Source organism: Etheostoma cragini, chromosome 11 (genome assembly GCF_013103735.1).
Source record: "Etheostoma cragini isolate CJK2018 chromosome 11, CSU_Ecrag_1.0, whole genome shotgun sequence".
Taxonomy (NCBI): domain Eukaryota; kingdom Metazoa; phylum Chordata; class Actinopteri; order Perciformes; family Percidae; genus Etheostoma; species Etheostoma cragini.
Window position 1 is genome coordinate 4,307,442 of NC_048417.1, and position 18,354 is coordinate 4,325,795.

At 41.4% G+C, this 18,354-nt stretch overlaps 1 protein-coding gene and 1 long non-coding RNA gene across 2 annotated transcripts in view; one reads left to right on the forward strand and one right to left on the reverse strand.

Moving 5' to 3' along the window:
• The window catches only part of LOC117953151, a 12,408-nt gene extending 6,675 nt beyond the window's left edge, over window positions 1-5,733 (reverse strand). The window contains exons 1-2 of the long non-coding RNA XR_004658573.1: window positions 5,589-5,733; window positions 2,002-2,004 (exon numbers count right to left, since the gene is read on the reverse strand). This is a non-coding gene — a long non-coding RNA (uncharacterized LOC117953151). The remainder of the gene's footprint in view (window positions 1-2,001; window positions 2,005-5,588) is intronic.
• kcnh3 (potassium voltage-gated channel, subfamily H (eag-related), member 3) overlaps window positions 1-18,354 on the forward strand; it is a 136,130-nt gene that overhangs the window by 4,670 nt on the left and 113,106 nt on the right. The window lies entirely within an intron of this gene.

Consider the following 18,354-nt stretch of genomic DNA (forward strand, 5'->3'; position numbering starts at 1 on the left):
CCCCCCCCCCCCCACCCATGACAATGTTGTAGCCCACACCTCTAAGAACTGCATGAGACTGCACACACATTTGCCAATTGACTAAGCACCCTGTACAAACGATGTTTATTTCATTTCATTCTGCAATCAGTGCATTCATGCAGAGGTCTAATTAGAATCATTATTTTGAATTTGTTAAAATGTGCCAATTACAGGCTGAAGGAAACTGAGGAAAGAACGAGCTCTCTGAAGGCTTACCATAAACCTCATGCACATTGCAATCAATGTTCATTTGCTGCTGTGCTTCCTAGAAAGGTGGCAGCTGTGTGGGACTACGCAAGTCAATTGGTCCTATTAATTGAGTGGGTCTTGGCTTGGTCCTAATCAGGTTAAAGCCTGAGCCCTGCACGTCACGTGGACACGCCTGGACCAGCGCTCTGCACAAGCTGCCACCCGCCTGCGAGCACCCACTCCTTCTGTCACGCTTCATTTTAAATCCAAAAGGAGATTTAACTGTAGGAAGAAGGGACAACATTGGACCTAGTTTGACAAGAGTTATTGTTGATGGTGTGGACCTTTTGCTGATCTAAATAAAAATGCTTTACAGAGAGATTCAGCTATACCGTTTTTGATGAAAAAATTTTATTTTATTTTTGTCCAAATTGCATGTAGAATGACATTTTTTCCGTGAACCCGTCTCTAAGCCTGGTGTCTGTCTGGCTGTTCCCAGGTACTCTGTTACACCTACACTGTTTTAAGAATAGAATACAATTCAATCTGCTGAGAAACTGATGTCTTTGTCTTTCGTTGTCGATTTATTGCAATATACGAGGAATGAATTAGTAGCAAATCAATAAACGTTACTTAGACTGACAGAGGGCTTAACAAAAGCAAACAAAGGCCATAATGTCTTACAAGAGTAGAGACAGATCTTTCCCCTCCATCTTCTCAGCCTTATCACACAAAATACTCACTTTGCTCTTAAGCCCATTTGCTCCCGTCTCAGAAGAGGAAGGCATATTATGTTCTGTCTCTCTCGAACAGCGGAGATAAGTCCCAATGATCTCACACCTCTCTTCCCTCCTTTAGTCTTTCATTAGTTGCCTCCCACCCTCTCCTCTTGTCACCATTCATTTGATTTGGTGTATGCGTGTCCCTGTGCATATGTGTAAGTGGGAAAATGAGTGTCCGTGGCTCTGAGCTGCAGGGAGACGGCCTGTCACCACTTTGCTGTGCCTGTGTTTGTGTATCTGTGTGCATCTGTGCCTGTCTATGTTTGACAGCGCAGATTAGCACTGAAGCATTGTCTTGTCCCAGGTGTGTTTTCCCCCGTGGCGCTTTGTGCCTAAACCCCCTCCCGGTCTCTCATCAGGCAGGAACAGATATAATGATAGGCCTAGTAATGGCTGGGCTCGGCGCGGTTACTTAACGATATATCTGCAAGCTACAGCCAGATAAAAAGGCCAAGAGTCAGCCATGCTATTGGCTCTGTGAGATAGTATTTAGGAAGAGCCTGGCTTTGAGCTAAATAGTGTCAGCATGGCAACAGGTTCACGGCAGAGCTGCCGTACTCAAGTCGATTTTTCAGTTGTTTTTACTTTACTTTATTTATTTTTTGTGGCAACGTTTAACTTTTACTCCTTACATTTTGACACAAATATCGGTACTTTCTACGCCTTACATTTCACATAATTGGCTCGTTACTTTAGTTTTGTACTAAAGGTCGTCTATGAGGTGCGATTGTGTGTGCATGTTGGCGCCTCACACCGCGGGAAAAAAAAAATGAGAGAAAAGAAAAAAAGACTAGCTGTCTGGAGGATAATCAGTTGAGATTGTGTGTGTGAGTCTAGGAGAACTGTAAGTCATGTAACTGATGTTGTCAGTTCATTTAAGCTGGTTGTTGTATTGGTCTGTAGTATTGTCACATTTTAAAGTTAGTTAGCTAGTGTTTCTGTTTGTGTGCTTCACCTGTTACCTAGGTTAGATCTGGCTGTTGATTTGATATAATGGCGACTGTTGAACGCCCTTGCTCACGTTTGTATTTTAGGTGCATAATTTACATGCTACAGTTACACTGCATAAAGATAATGTAATTAATAGTGGGTTTGTTTTTGTTATTTTAACAAGTTTCAAATAGTTTCACTGGACTTACCGTTATTATTGTTTGCGTATTCAATCTAGGATCTTTAATCTTGGATGGGAATAGACAGTACGGTGCACTTGACGCACCACTACAGGACGACTCAATTCAATATCAGTTTTATTTATAGTATCAATTCATAACGAGTTATCTTGAAACCCTTTGCAGAGAGAGTAGGTCTAGACCACACTCTGTAATTTACAAGGACCCAACAGTTCTAGTACTTCCCTCCAGAGCAACAGTGGCGAGGAAAAACTCCTCGGACAGACCCAGGCTCTTGGTAGGCGGAGTCTGGCGGGGCCGGTTGGGGTTGAAATGAATAGTGAAAGTAATACTCACAGTTAATAACAGATAATGGAACAGTGACTAGAAATAGTGGTTTGTAGTAGTTCATTGCATAGCAGGGCACTGCAGGGCATTACAAGGCACCGCAGGACGTAGCAGGATGTACCAGGGCATCGCAGGATGGGTAGCAGGACCACAGCGACAGCTGCAACCATGATTTTTAGAACCTCCCCGATCCAAGGAAACATGCTGGGTGAAAAAGAACTCCGGCGAATGACTCCCCATAGCTAGGGGGGTTCGGCAGCATTCATTTGCGTCAAATGACTGGGGCTTGATGACGCTAACGTTAGCACATAGTAGTATGGACGGTGACATGGTTGAAAATGAAGAAAAGAGATTCAGCAGACAAGCAGCAATCCATTAAATACCTGTTGCGATATTTCAGCCTCGGCCAAAGTGGTGGACCGACCAGAAGACTGACACTAGGGCGGCAAAAAAGAAATCATAACAAGTGAAAGGAAAATAAAGAGCATTGACTTGTGATGCGGAGCTACTTTTATTGACTATGAATCGTGGCTAAAATTGCATAGATAATGTATTATGTTGCTGTTTGAGTGAGTGGAAAAAAGCTGAAGTTAACAAAATGGAGTAATTTGAAAATGGAAAAACACATGATTTGTATCTACATTACACACCAACACCAACAATGATGGAAATAAAAAAGGATCTATTGGCAGGGGTGGATGTTCGAAGGGGAAGGAAGAGGAAGTAAATGGAGCTGAACGGGTGATGATGAGGCTGGAGGGAAGAAATGAAGCTGTTTCCTGGGAAAAAGATACTGGCAGATATAAGAAATCAAAATGGGAAGTAGGCTGAAGGCAAAGAGGAAGGCAGAAGGATAGACATAGGGGGGTTTAAGCAGAATGTATCTTTGATCAGTCATTCACAACCAGGGGTACATGTACCCCAGGGGGTACTTCTGTTGTTGCCAGAGGGTACGTGGAAAAATTGTGTCGCAGCTCATTTAATTTGAATTGTTTTAGTTTTCCTACTTCTAATGTGCATCAAGAGGGGAAAGAAGTCGGTCACCACTGTTGCAACACTTGTAGTATGTAAAACAACCAAGGGGTTTTGTCTTGTGGCCTTCATCAGGTTCAGGGCTGCAGCTACTCCCTCTGCTCTCTTTTCTACCGCTGGATTACTCACTCTCTAATAAACTCTCTGACACATCCTCACCTGCAGGAATTCAGATTCCACTCTCATGCCACATTGCACTGCCTTCGTAATATATCATGCCATTACGTGGACTGTGATTGGGATGGAAAATTAATGAAACTATCAATTAGGCACGCGCCTCGGCTCAATTAAAACCAAGAGGGCTCTCGATAAAGTGAGCGCACTTCATTGTACTTACGCTTGCACCCACAGTCAGATTATGAAGTTGATAATTAACAATGAGAGAACTCTGCTCACTTACTGAATTAGTGCTTAACAGATGGATAAGTTCCACTCTTGATACACAGAAAGCATCCCAGAGCTGGAATCTGAAGACTTACACGGGTTGTGTTCTGTTGCTTAGACACACATGTGCCAGTGTTTTTATTTTTTTTAGCTATGGGGACAGGTCTGTCAGACCAAGGCATATTTTTCAGTTGTGATTAAATTATATTTTGAAGGAACTACTGAGCACTTAACATCTACAACAAGTCTTCAAAATTAATTTTACAAGAAATTCTTCATAGGGAAACCTGAATCTCTACTGTACATGTATAGACTGTCTCCAATTTATATAATATTACATTGACTCTCTTACCATTTTATTGTTTGTGACTGAAGTGACAAGTTGTTGAAAATTAGTTCTCCAATTTGAACAGACCCACCGCGGGGACTTTTTTGGTGGAGCTGTTGGTTTAATAGTCTACTCGGAAGAACGAGAACGTCTTGACAATAAACTACGTCACCGCAAGAGTAGCCTTTGTGGAGTTAAACTGGATGGGCCTAATAACCTCTGAATGTTCTACTTGTTGATAAATTGCAATGTGAGTGACGTGCACTATGTCGGCAGGATCATTTAAAAGGCAACAGGGACTACGTTGTGAGTCTGCTCTATTTCTGATACTGCAGCGGCAGAAATTTAGCCATGGCGGGCCGCCACTACAATATTTACATAGAGGAAACACTGTATGTACAGTACACACTAAAATACACATGCTTCTCTTTCTCTCTCTCTCTCTCACTCTCACTCTCACTCTCGCTCTCTCGCTCTGTCTCTGTTGCATTTCTGAAAGCAGTGGGTTACCATCTAGTACCACTTGCTCCAAATAGAGCAAAAGGTAATGCAATTTTATTTAACAGGGTCAATGCACAATTAAACATGAACCTTGTATAAGAACAAAGATGCATTGTCCCAGGTTGTAGCCCGTTTGCTATTTTCCGCCCGCAGTCCATGGGCAAGAAGTTAAAACAATAAATATTCAATGTGTACACGTCATTTTTCAAACAGCTGACAGTGCCTATAGAAGACCAGTAGGGAGAGAGGTTTATGATACATAATGACATGTCTGCTGCCAATCAAAAGACCTTTTAATAGGGCTAGGTATCCAGGCAGGGCTACAGGGGCTCTTGAAATGATCCAGAGGAAACAATGTGGTGAACATATTACCAAATCCAACTTGACATTTTGACACCTGAGTCATTTAATTGCGTGTGCAGTGGCTTATTTTAGACCAACAGAGCTGTGTTAGACGCTCAATGGTTCTTACTCTAACGTTCTAGCTAAAGTGAGGTGGAGAATGCACCACGGCCAGGTGAGAGTGAGAGAGAGTGTGAGTGAGAGTGTTCTGGCCCTCCTTTTCTTTTTTAAAAGGCCTTCTTAAAGCTCTTATTCCTGCACTGGGGGTCTAGGAGGGATTTTATCAGAATATAGCATATAAAATATGCCTAGAAATATAGGAAACATGAAGTAGGATAGAACACCACATAACATACTGAGGGTCCTCCAAAACAAAAGTAGACCACTCTTTAGCGCAACTATGAGAAGTTTTTAACCGGTTATAAATCTCTCTAATTACAATTCTGAAGCAGTGGCTAATCCTTCCGATATTATTGCGCTGTTGATTTCACTTTGGCTCAGGCTGAAACCTCTTTGGGGGGGTGCCAAGATTCCTCTATGCAGGTAAAACACTTCCCGGAAGCCATGCAGCTGAAAGGCGTTACTAACTCCGTCCACACAGCTGACGAATTCACGTGACGCATCGGAGGAAAGGACGTCGCATCCCTCTAAAACAAAGTTCTTAATTTTCTCTCTACTCGAACGATTTCCTCACGTCTCTCCCGTGCTCCCTCGGTTAGATGGACTTAAGCCCAGTTCAGACCAAAGGTTTGCGACAAGACATGCAGTTTGGAACGTCGCAGGGTAAAGTTACATTGGTCTGAACCAGCCCGTCTCCGCTCTGCTCAAACCAGCTGATGGTGTTGCTGCGACTCAGCTGGTCCAGTCTCCAGAGGCTGGTTTTACAACGTTAGAGACATCTCCCGTTCAACAGCCAATAGAGAAGTCAGCTGGTAAAGTCAGCTATAAACTATAGAAATAAAATGATCAATTATCCTTTTTTATTTTGATGTTATAAACAGCTGGTGTAAATGGCAGAGTTTTAGACGGAGCCTACACGACCGCCCGAAAACACGGAAACGTTATATGGTCGCGCGGGATGAGAGTCTGAAGAGAGGGAGCGCCCGGCGGCGTTAGAACAAAGCGGTAAATAAAACGTGTTTTTGCCAATTCCTCACTAGAAATGTAACTGTAGCAAGCATCTCACTATGACTAACGTTATCCACTTTCATATTTACATGACACAAATTATATATCCAGCTACAAAAAAAAGCCTAAAAATTGGAAGTTCGAACAGAATTTCCCGTCTTGTCTCGTTGGTGTGAACTGGCAGGTTTCAGAACGCTGCAGACCGGCTCGTGGCAAGAAGTTGCAAGTTTTCAACTCGTCACGTCGTGATTCAGCTGTAGAGAGGGGAACATAGAGAAGAAGCGAGAAAATGGTGGTTAATAAAGATGTCACCATGTGGGAAATGAGGGAAGCTAAATACCCGAGTGTGCAGGAGGAGAAGGTCCGAGCCCGGGTCTCTAATAGCGCTAAATGAAAGTGATGAAGCCAAAGCGACAGGGGTACATTAGACCGCTTTGAGCTAATATGTTCCAATTGGAAGCAGATAAATCCGAGCTCAGGCTTTATTAGACTCTGAACCTTTCACAGCATCATAGAAAGGGCCGACTGAGCAGCCATTGGATTGTCCTTCCTAGCAAATTTACAAAAAAACTGTTATTTGAATATGTCTTGTTAAGCCAAATTTCCGTGCTGGTTTAATTATGTGTACTAGTTAGAAACTGCCTCTTACTTATTAACAAATGAAACCAATAAATGCATTAAAACAAATGAGTTGTATTAGCTGTGGTTACTCAGGCTGTTTTCCTGAAAGACAGGTTAAATATCTGCAATCCTTCAGTATTTCTAAAAGCAAACAAAAAGCAGGTATTTACGGCTAATTCTAATATTGTGTCAGAATTGTAAAATACCACCAAACGGCTGTTTTAAAGGGAGAACAAAAATGTTATTTGATATGTTACATCAGCACAAGAGACAGCCTAAACAGATAAGAGAAGAGAGCCATTTGTCATGTGTGATACATTAAAAACGTGACAGGAAAAGATACACTTTGGCCAAAATACATACTTTTGTGTACTTTCAATCTAGTGCAATTGTTCATGCTTTGGGCAAAACCCTTTTGAAGTAAAAAAAATCTTGTGATGTAACATTTTTATGGCTTTAAACCAAATACAAAACAAAGTGGTAGACTTTGGTTGGCAGCGTAGATACACGTAGACAAAAATTAGATAAATGAATAACCATAATACTCAAGTATATACAAATTAACAAACTATAAACAAATGAACATAATGCATATGTGATACCACAGTAAGCACATAGTATATGCCTCTTCACAGTGTATGGCTTCTTAGGAGCCTTCCCGAGAGCTTAAGTAGTTTCCCCATTTTCTAGTGTAGAAATTCAATTTAGCAAACCATTTATATGACAACTCTCTCTTGGATTAAAGGCACCCCTTCATTCCTCCATCTCTAAAAATAATCGGTCCGACTATCATTAAACTAGTTTGGAGCCAGCTTCTTATGTGCTAGTCTATCCCTTTTAGGATTGACCCATCTCCTCTTTAATCCATCAACATACAATAACAATTAGCATCCTTCCAACGTTGTGGCAACATAAGACCCTTTCTTGTTTCAACATGATGAAACTCCACAAATCCAGCTTCATGAAGATTTTTTTTCCTCTCCAGTGTGTTAAGAACTTGACTGGTCTACACAGACTCCTGGCCTCAACTTCATCTAACACCCTTGGAATGAACTGGAACACAGTCGTCATCCAGCGTCAGTGGCCAATCTCATCAATGCTCCTTTGGCTCAATGGGAGCAAATCTCTGCAGCCAGCTTCCAAAATCTTGTGGAAGGCCTTGGCAGAGTAGTAGATGCTGTTACAGCATGTTGTAACAAGGTTTTTGGAATGAGATGGAAACAAATATGGGGGAACTACAGGGAGCTTGGCCCCAATGAAAAAGAAGCTTCCCAGAAATGCTTCATTTGAGATATTTTGAGGGGGAGCTCTGATATTTCTTTTATTGTGTCACTGGATAAATGTACGTTTTCGTGTGGATTGCAGTTCCTGAAATGTTATCTAGCTTTGTTTTCCGTTCCAACATTTGAGGCTGTGGACACTTTCATAATGCAACCTAGGTCTGGTCCGTTTAAAACTATCGCCTGTGCACTGTGCGTTGGCTTTTTTATTTTGTCTTAGGGCGTGGCAGTAGCTCAGTCCCTAGGGGGTCGGGAACCAGAGGGTTGCGGTTCAAGTCCCCGTACGGACCAAAGTACGGCGTGTGGACTGGTAGCTGGAGAGACGCCAGTTTACCTTCCTGGGCACTGCCAAGGTGCTCTTGAGCAAGGCACCGAACCCACCCTCAGCTGCCCAGGGTGCTGGTCCAGCATTGGCGCACCACCACCCCCCCACCTCTGACATCTCTTCATTAGTGCATGTATAGGACCTGAGAGTTTGTGTGTATTTCAGGCCTGTGTGGAGAGTGTAATAACAACCAAGTATACATTATAATTTCCCCATTGGGGATCAATAAAGAGTATACCTTATTTAATTATTAATGGCAAAGAGACATTTAAAACAACAACATTGAAACAATGAATATTTTTTTACATTGTTGTTCCAGGCTAAATACTCTCTCTGAGTTGTCAATAGTATATTTTTACATTACATTTATGGATGACATGTGTACATGACCATGTCTGCATAATTTTGGACATGTAAGTGTAAATCTTACCTCCATGCAACTCATTTTTTGAAGCCACATATAAAAACTACATCACACCTATACACATTCTTCCAACCGTAGTTCCATTTCTACCTGCATATTCAAACTAGTAAACTTTGTAAAACGGCAAACTGTAAGCTGTGCCTTCCAACGTCAGTGACACATCCCTCAATTAACAATTCTGTAACTTTAACACACACATGCAGCCTTAAACCCTCTCAACAACACTTATTACTGGAGTTCCAGCTTTATATATAACACAGGCCAAAAGTTTGGTTACACCTTCTCATTCAACGTGTTTCCTTTATTTTCCTGACTATTTACATTGTAGCTTATCAATGAAGGTATCAAAACTATGAATTAACACATATGGTATTATGTACTCAACAAAAAACCTGAAATAACCAAAAACATGTCTTAAACATTCTAGTTTCTTCAAAGTCGCCACCCTTTTGTTCTGAATACTGCTTTGCACACTCTTGGCATTCTCTTGATGAGCTTCAACAGGTAGTCACCTGAAATGGTTTCCCAACAGTCTTGAAGGAGTTCCCGGAGATGCATAGCCCTTGTTGGCCCTTTTGCCTTCACTCTGCAGTCCAGCTCTCCCCAAACCATCTCAATTGGGTTCACGTCTTTCTTGGTCAAATAGCCCTTACACAGCCTGGAGGTGTGTTTGGGGTCATTGTCCTGTTGAAAAATTAAAGATGGTCCAACTAAATACAAACTAGATGGGATGTCTCATGTCGCTGCAGGATGCTGTGGTAGCCATGCTGGTTCAGTATGCCTTCAATTTGGAATAAATCCCTAACTGTGTCAACGTCAAAGCACCCCCACACCATCACACCTCCTCCTCCATGCTTCACGGTGGGAACCAGGCATGTAGAATCCATCTGGTCACCTTTTCTCCGTCGCACAAAGACATTGCGGTTGGAACCAAAGATCTCAATTTGGACTCATTAGACCAAAGCCCAGATTTCCACTGGTCTAATGTTGATTCCTTGTGTTTCCTGGCCCAAACAAATCTCTTCTGCTTGTTGCGTCTCCTTAGCAATGGTTTCCTAGCTGCTATTTGACCATGAAGGCCTGATTCACGCGGTCTCCATAACAGTTGTTCTAGAGATGTGTCTGCTGCTAGAACTCTGTGTGGTATTCATCTAGTCTCTAATCTGAGCTGCTGTTAATTTACAATTTCTGAGGCTGGTGACTCAGATTAACTTATCCTCAGCAGAAGAGGTGACTCTTGGTCTTCCTTTCCCGGGCGGTCATCATGTGAGCCAGTTTTGTTGTAGCGCTTGATGGTTCTTGTGACTGCATTTGGGGACACATTCAACGTTTTAGCAATTTTCCGGACCGACTAACCTTTATTTCTTAAAGTGTTTCTCTTTACTTGGCTGATTGGTTCTTGCCATAATATGAAAGCTAACAGTTGTCCAATAAAGCTGTCAGCTGTGTATCAACCTGACTTCTGCACAACACAACTGATGGTCTCAACCTCATTAATAAGGCAAGAAATTCCACTAATTAACCCTGACAAGGCACACCTGTGAAGTGAAAACCATTTCAGGTGACTACCTCATGAAGGTCATTGAGAGAACACAGAGGGTTTGCAGCACTGTCAAAAAAGCTAAATTGCATTAAATGAGAAGGTGTAACCGAACGTTTGGCCTGTACTGTACATTCGTACGTTGTGAATTTCTGAGTCAAAGTGGCCATACACTAGAAACTGAGGAGTGGCAGATACAGCAAGCTGCTTTGAACTAGATGCCAAACGCTGTATGATGTCTGAGTCACTGCGCCACCAACCTGCACAGCTCAGAGGGTGGTTTCATTTCTGATGAGGTGGAAACCATGGCATACACCGTTACTGCAACGTGCAACCTGCAGTAATGTGAAATGGCATTTATTCAACCAGACATCCTATAGAGACACAGAGACCACTTTTAACTACGGATACAGTGGAACAAAAATCATCTTACACACCATTGTCCACTGATTTTTTTTTTTCATGTGATCATTTCACTGCAACACACCAAAGTTTGTCTGGTTGCAGCCATGATGAGATATGTACATAAAAATTCCTTTTCATTCAATACCAAATTTCAGTAGAAACCGGGGCTCACGTGTTTGGGTGTCATTTTGTGTCGTATTTTGGGATGCTTGACTACAGTGCTAGTGAGGCCACTGGGTGTAAAGGAGCTGAAAAACAAAGATTCTTACCATAATGTGTTATTTTGTCATTTCTTGGAATATTGAAACAATATTTAGGTATTGGGGTTGAATTTACTGGTATCTGTTTGTGTATCGAATACTCAGCCCAGTAGATATCCACAGCCTTCCACTTCCGGGATTGCTCCGTGTGTCCTTCTTTGGACGGATATCCATTACCTTTCACTTCCTTTGTTTTATCATTTTAAACTCCGGTAGATTTCTGAGGACTATGGTTAACTGCTCCTCAGATCTCTGCAGGGTAAATCCAGACAACTAGCTAGACTATCTGTCCAATCAGAGTTTTCTGTTGCTTGACTAAAAACAACTTTTGAATGTACACATGTTCCACCAAAACAAGTTCCTTCCCGAAACTATTTTACAGGCATCGGGGCTCCGTGCAGCGCTTAGCGCCCATTGTGATTGGTTTAAAGCCAATAAACAAGTTGCCTGTTTTGCTCCCATCCTGAAATGCTGTGTGGACTAGCCAGACCCTCTTTACCAGCACTGTGGAGGACGGTCTGGCAAAGCGAAACTAACTTAGCCCTTATCGTAAAGGAGAAATGACTGAAAATATTGGAGTTCGATGGTCAGTCACATCTTTCTCTTAACAGACATTAAACTGAGATTTCAATTAAAGCTCACATCATTAATAACACGTTTTGTAGCCAGCTTCTACGTCACTTATCTGAAATCTGCCAACTATGATTATTGCTCGACCATAAATCTGACATGTCGTTGGCAACGAATGACTTGATTATCTACAGCTCTTGTTTGTAGCAGTCCCCCCAGGGTTGGGGCACATTAAATCTGAAGCAGAAGCCACAAGATGATCCCATGGTGCTGTAAACAGGCAATCACCTGATACTGTCACTTGGTCAGTTTAAGATTTAAGATTCATCATTGTTGTGTATTGGATGGTCTTTTCCTTTATATGCCAGTGCCAAAGCCAGACTTTAATTTTATTCTAATCTAACGGATATTAAAGTAATCTGAATAACATCAGTAAATTCAATGGTGTGTACCATTGTAAACATAATACTTGCTAAACATCAGAATTTTAGCATGTTGACATTAGCATTTAGCTCAAAGCTCCGATGTGCCCAAGTAAAAACCCACAAATTCTTTTTAAAGAACATTTAAAGGTCCCATGAAATGCTGCTTTTGGCTGCTTTTATATAGACCTTAGTGGTCCCCTAATACTGTATCAATAGTCTCTTTTATATAGACCTTAGTGGTCCCCTAATACTGTATCTGAAGTCTCTTTTATATAGACCTTAGTGGTCCCCTAATACTGTATCAATAGTCTCTTTTATATAGACTTTAGTGGTCCCCTAATACTGTATCAATAGTCTCTTTTATATAGACCTTAGTGGTCCCCTAATACTGTATCAATAGTGTCTTTTACATAGACCTTAGTGGTCCCCTAATACTGTATCAGAAGTCTCTTTCTCAAAATTCAGTCTTGCAAAGTTACAGCCATTAGAGCCAGTCTCACAATAAGCTCTCCTTAGGACTTTCAGTTCCTGTGTCAGTAGCTAAAGGGTTGGGTAGGGGGGGGGGCTTGACCAACTGCCACTTTGTTTGTTTGAAATCCATGATGTGGATGTCTCTGTCTTTCTCATGGGTGGGCCAAATTCTCTGGACGGGCAAATCAGAGAAAGGGGAGGTAAAGACTCCAGATCAGCCCAGCTGTGCTTTCATTTTCTCAAATGCAGAGCAGGATCCCCAGGGCACGGTTTACACCTATTTCCACTTCTAGCCACTGGGGGACCATTGGCAGGCTGGGGTAACTCATATCAATGTTAAAAAACACAATTTCCCCAACTACCTTTTTATAAAAAATGTTTGCATATGTTGACAGAGTTCAGTGTTGGAAAGGGAGAAGGATATTCCGGCCACTACAGTATATGTTCTCTCTGTTTCTTCCAACAATTCATTGATGTTTAACACTAGACACATTTTTATTGCTGCATCATTTTATGGCGGGGGAACAGATTCTCGCTTCTTTTGAAAGGAAAAATGACTTTGCTGGGGGGAGTGGGGGGTAGATTGGTAGTCATATGGCTGGGAGGAGAGCTAAAGGTGGAGGAGGGCAGTTGGAGTCTCTTCAGTGAAGCAGACAGTCAATCAAACAGACACTGTGTCAGAGCCAAGTGACCCAAACAGGACTTAGCAACCAGTGCCTGGGGACTATCTCTCTTCACCTCCAACCTGCTCTCTGAAGAGAATCGATAAACACTGGACAGCCTTATCAGAGACTGCTGCTGGGACAGTGTGTCATCGGCCTCAAAGCACCTTTTTCATCCAAGTGTGCATCCATGTTTTTAGGTTTGTGTGTAAATGGTCACGCTCATATTTCATTAAACAAGTTCTTGTCCATTTATTTGTTCTTTGGGGGTTTGTAGATGGATCATATTGCATCATTAGCGAGGCCCCTACTCTCCAGTTTGACATATATTCCTGCTTTTGTGGAATTGTAGCAAATATTGACTTTGGAGAAAGACAATGGGCCTGTCTCCCCTCCAGCATCAAAAGGCCAGGGACTAAGCAATGTTCCAATAAAGAAAAACAATGCTGTTTTCCAGGGCAGGACGCTGGGAGTAGCAGCTGGTCAGTGAGAGATGCACCTGTTAATGGACAAGACAGATTGGCTCGGCTTGGCTTTACAAGGTCCAAAAGACTAAATCCAACCTTTTGTTGTTGTTGTTTGTGTTGATGAGCTTCTTTCATTGTGTTCTGTGCTTGAGTAGGCTCACAATTCCAGATCTTAACTCCACAGCGCTGTTGAGTAAAGTCTGGCCACACCACGGATGCACTTCAGGGTAAGAGTTCTTTGCATTTCTTTAAACCAATCACAATCGTCATTGCAGGGCTAAACTTAGGACGCAGCGACAGCGGCTCAGCTAAGTAGTTTTGAGAAGGAACTTATTTTTTTGGAACGTTGCAGCCCACAAAAACAATATGAAGAACAAAATGAAGTTAATAATTCATGCAATAAAGTAAAGTTAGCTATTTAAATTAGCTAATACATGGTTAAACATCATTGGCTCTTCCCAGTGTATCTCTGTGAGTACTTTGTCCCCAGCAATCCCACCATTCGGTCCCAAAACGTCCCAGTTAGAGAGGAACTGCCGTAAACCTATACTTTTTACATCTTTACAATAGTTTTCCGAAAGAACCTGCTTTGTTGCACTATCCAAATATTTTTTCCAAACTTTTCATTTTCAGCACATAGCTTGCTAGCTTGGAAATTTGTTGTTTCCCGAAGCAAAGAGATTTTAAAAATGGAAACACACAGAGAGCAGAAAGGTACTTTGGTTGATTCAGACTGTGGCTTCAGTAGATCATGCAGTACCGCATGTCACATACTGTTCCAGTAAGAGAGAATATTTGCTGGGGAAGCAAGAGAAAGGGATTGTTCAGTTGCTTAGCTCATCCGTTTATTTGATGACATACTGTATGTGCTGAAAGGGATTAGCTTGTCAATGAAGATGTTTGCCAACAAAGCTGCAATTAATCCCTCAGATTTGAGTACTTTTGGCTCCGACAGCAGCCCACCTCACACAAGACATACATTTGGAGGGAATGCACTGCTAGTAATATCAGTCACTACTATAATAGGATGATAGGGCTTCATTGAAGTGTACTGGTTTGACATTATTTGCCTTTATCCAAACGGATTATGTAAACGTAGGTAATATATTAACCTCATCAGGTATTTATTTTATTTCCTCTCATTCCCTTCTTATCCTGTCAGCTGCGGGGAGAAGCAACAGTAACTGACTGCTACTCTTAACTCCACCGCTCTCCACTGTCAAACTAATTGTGTGTGTGTTACTTGTATTACTTTCATTACCACCTTTCTTTATAGCCTGACAGAGTCATAAGATTATGCAATTGTGCATTGTGTCAAAGTGATGAGGGCGATCTTTGTTTATGCATTTTTCTCCCTCATGCCACAGGCATTGTGCAGTCAATGTGATTTACAGCAGGCTAATTATTGAAATGCCAAATGTACAAGTTGTGTGTGTGTGTGTGTGTGTGTGTGTGTGTGTGTGTGTGTGTGAGAGAGAGAGAGAGTAAGATATAGTCTCCTTGTTCAGGCGTGGTCAGACTGATACCCCAACATTCAGTCTGCCTGAAGACAAGTCCAGCCAGTCTGAAAGGGTTGACATTTTTTAATTCATGTATTGATGGTTTATATACTAGTGTGTAGAACCTCAGATGTAACTAATTCAAGTCACCTGTTGCATGCTGCTTGACTGCAGTGACCGCAAGTACGATGACAGAGGATAATGGTGGTGTTTGTTAAAAAGCTGCACAGTGTAATTTACAGCTCGTTAGCTCGCCAGCCATTTTAGGTCCTGCACTCTACGGCTCATAGCTTACAACTCTGCCCACACTGTCTGCTTTCTGCCACATCCACGTGTAGATTTTGCCTGGCTAATTGTGGTCCGACCGCACCGTTAGTTCGAGAATTATCTGATTTGACTGCTTGAGAGTCTGAAGATGGCACTGAATGTTCATCTCCAATTCTAGCACCTTAACAGGATGTCTTGCACTGTAGTGCGCCTGTCTTTCTTATAGCCCTAATGAACGCAGAGAGAAAAGAGGGAAAAAGAAAACTGATTGGATATTTCTGAGTGTGCAGGCACTGCCATAAACACCAGTACATGAAACTGACTTGACCCCCAGTATTAAACAAAGTAGTGTTTCCTCTGCCAAGCTTTTAGTCCCTGCATTAGTAACACATTAATAACCCATAATTATGTTTAATTGTTAATCAGTTTCTTTTGTGTGAAATGAGATTGCACACCTATTTCTGTGCTTAGCTATACAGATGGACAGCTGTGCATTTGATTTTACAGTCAGAAAAAACAAAACAGCTAGAGCTGCTCCCCCTGACACCGGATAAGCGGACAAAGATTTTAAAAAGGGGCGCACAAAACCAAAGTCGGCAACATGAATGGCTTGTTTATCGTCACGACCATGTGGTCAAAATGAATTGATTTATTAAAAATTATAGAAAAATAACACGTAACAACTTGCAACAAAAACAACCACTAGATGGGAATAAGGTATTTTACAATAACTTGGAATGAACCACGTGGCTGGCAAGGCAAGTTTCAAAGTAAACACCTGTTATTTTAAGGTAGAATAGCTACATAGGAGGACTGCAGAATATGACTTAAAATCAAAATCACCTCTACCTTGATAACGATAAATGAACAATAAGTATTAATTTTGTTCTAAATCAACTTTTTTTTTCAAGCCAAAATATTTTCAGATGACGGACACTGCTGCGTTTGTTTTTGAGCAACAAGTTGCTCAGTAGACTCTGAGTTTGAGATATCCTCCATCATGCTTCCATGCGGTGACTCGTCTGCACGAAATTCACGTGACTACTTGGGGTGGGGTGGGGGGGGGAATCGATATAGCATAGTATCACAATATATTCAGTGGCAATACTGTATCGATACACAGACGCCAAGTATGGATATTTTATTATGTGTTGGTCAGTTTGTCTGCTTGACAATCCCATTTTACAGGAAAAACACGTCTAAAAGAATTTTGATAAAATTTGGAAAATCGTCTAGCTCTCCTATATAGTGGTGCTTTAAAAGCTAATGTAACGGGAAACCTTTAAGGAGCATATTTTGTCTGTATGTAGTGGGAGTAGATGCATTATACATGAATGAATACATTCATGCTTCTCAGGGTCATAACTCCCCACATCCATTACATGTTGCGTGTACATGCGTGTGTTCTGCAGGAGGTACTATGTGTATTTGTGTAAATATACATATATAACAAATGTGTGTGCGTATAGTTTAAATTTTAATGACTGTGCATCAAGGTGAAACCGTTACTTTAAGGTCACCCGACCAGAGTGGCTGAGAGATCATTGGTCAATAAAAAAAAATAATAATAATAAATTGTTGGAGGATATTAATAAATAAATACCTGGGGATATTAATATAAATGTTGATTTGTATTTTCCCAAAGATGCTACAAAACGGTGAAGTATTGTTCTTTTCACAACATCATATGTTTGCTATTGTCTTTAATTTGTGATGAAAAGCATGAATCAGATTTATCTGAATCTGCAAATCAAACTTTGTAATATACAGTACTTTGACAAATTACCGGCTTTAAGCAGGGTGCAAAACACAACGTCATAGAACAATGTAATAAATCAGAAAAAAAGATTGGTTTATAACCCTCAATGATAACTTTTTTCATAAACCGAACTGGACTACGGTACCTTATCACAGTAAAACTAATCTTGAGTGACGTCTCCTTTTGAAATATGAGTCTTCTGAAGTTTGAATACCAGCATTTTGTCAATATTCTTTTAATTTGATGATTGTATGAAATAAGCTTTCATACGTAATGCTGTGTGGACTAGACAGACCCTCCAACGCAGCGCTGTAGGTGAATGTCTGGCAATGTGAGACACGACTGATGAATGTGATGATTCAGATATCATTTGAGGACACGGTGTTGCAAAAATGCCCCTCAAACATCCATTTTCATATTACAACCACTGTAAATGCAAATTTGCATAATTAAGCAACTTCTATGAACTTATTGATCAGATGTTGGCTAATTTCTAGTGTTTCATTGCCAGATCTTCTTCCACAGCGCTGCGGAGGAGGGTCTGGCAAGTCCAGAAGAGCATTCTGGGATGGAAGAAAACGTCCTCTGGTTTATTGGCATTTCTGTAAACCAATCACAATGGTCTTGGGCGGTGCTAAGCGCTGCATGGAGCAAGGGTGCATCTGCAAAGATAGCGTCGGATAGGAACTTGTTTTGGTGGAACATGTGCACGTTCAAAGGTAGTTTTTAGTCAAGCAACAGACAACTCTGATTGGACAGATAGTCTAGCTAGCTGTCTGGATTTACCCTGCAGAGATCTAAGGAGCAGTTAACCATAGTCCTCAGAAATCCACCAGAGGTTAGAATGACAACAAAACGAAAGCAGAAGGTAACGGAATCCCGGAAATGAAGCATTGTTGTTATAGACTAGCAACTTTCCATTGAAAAGAACTTGAGACCGCAATGTTATAAAGTCTCAGAAGAAGAGAGTGCAAACAGGGATACAGGGAGAGATGGATGGACCAGGCGTCGCTAGTCTTTGCCGAGCAGACAGATGGCCCAGACAAAACCATTGTATGCAGAGGTGACAGATGGGTCTGGATGGGATCATGAAATATTTAGCAGTAGTAAATGGAAAAGGATGCGCTAGGTTGTGCTTTCTGTCAAGCCAAGACTGACTCGACTGCTTTCATTTGCATTCATTAATATTAAGGAAAGCACTGGCCTGTTCTGTCA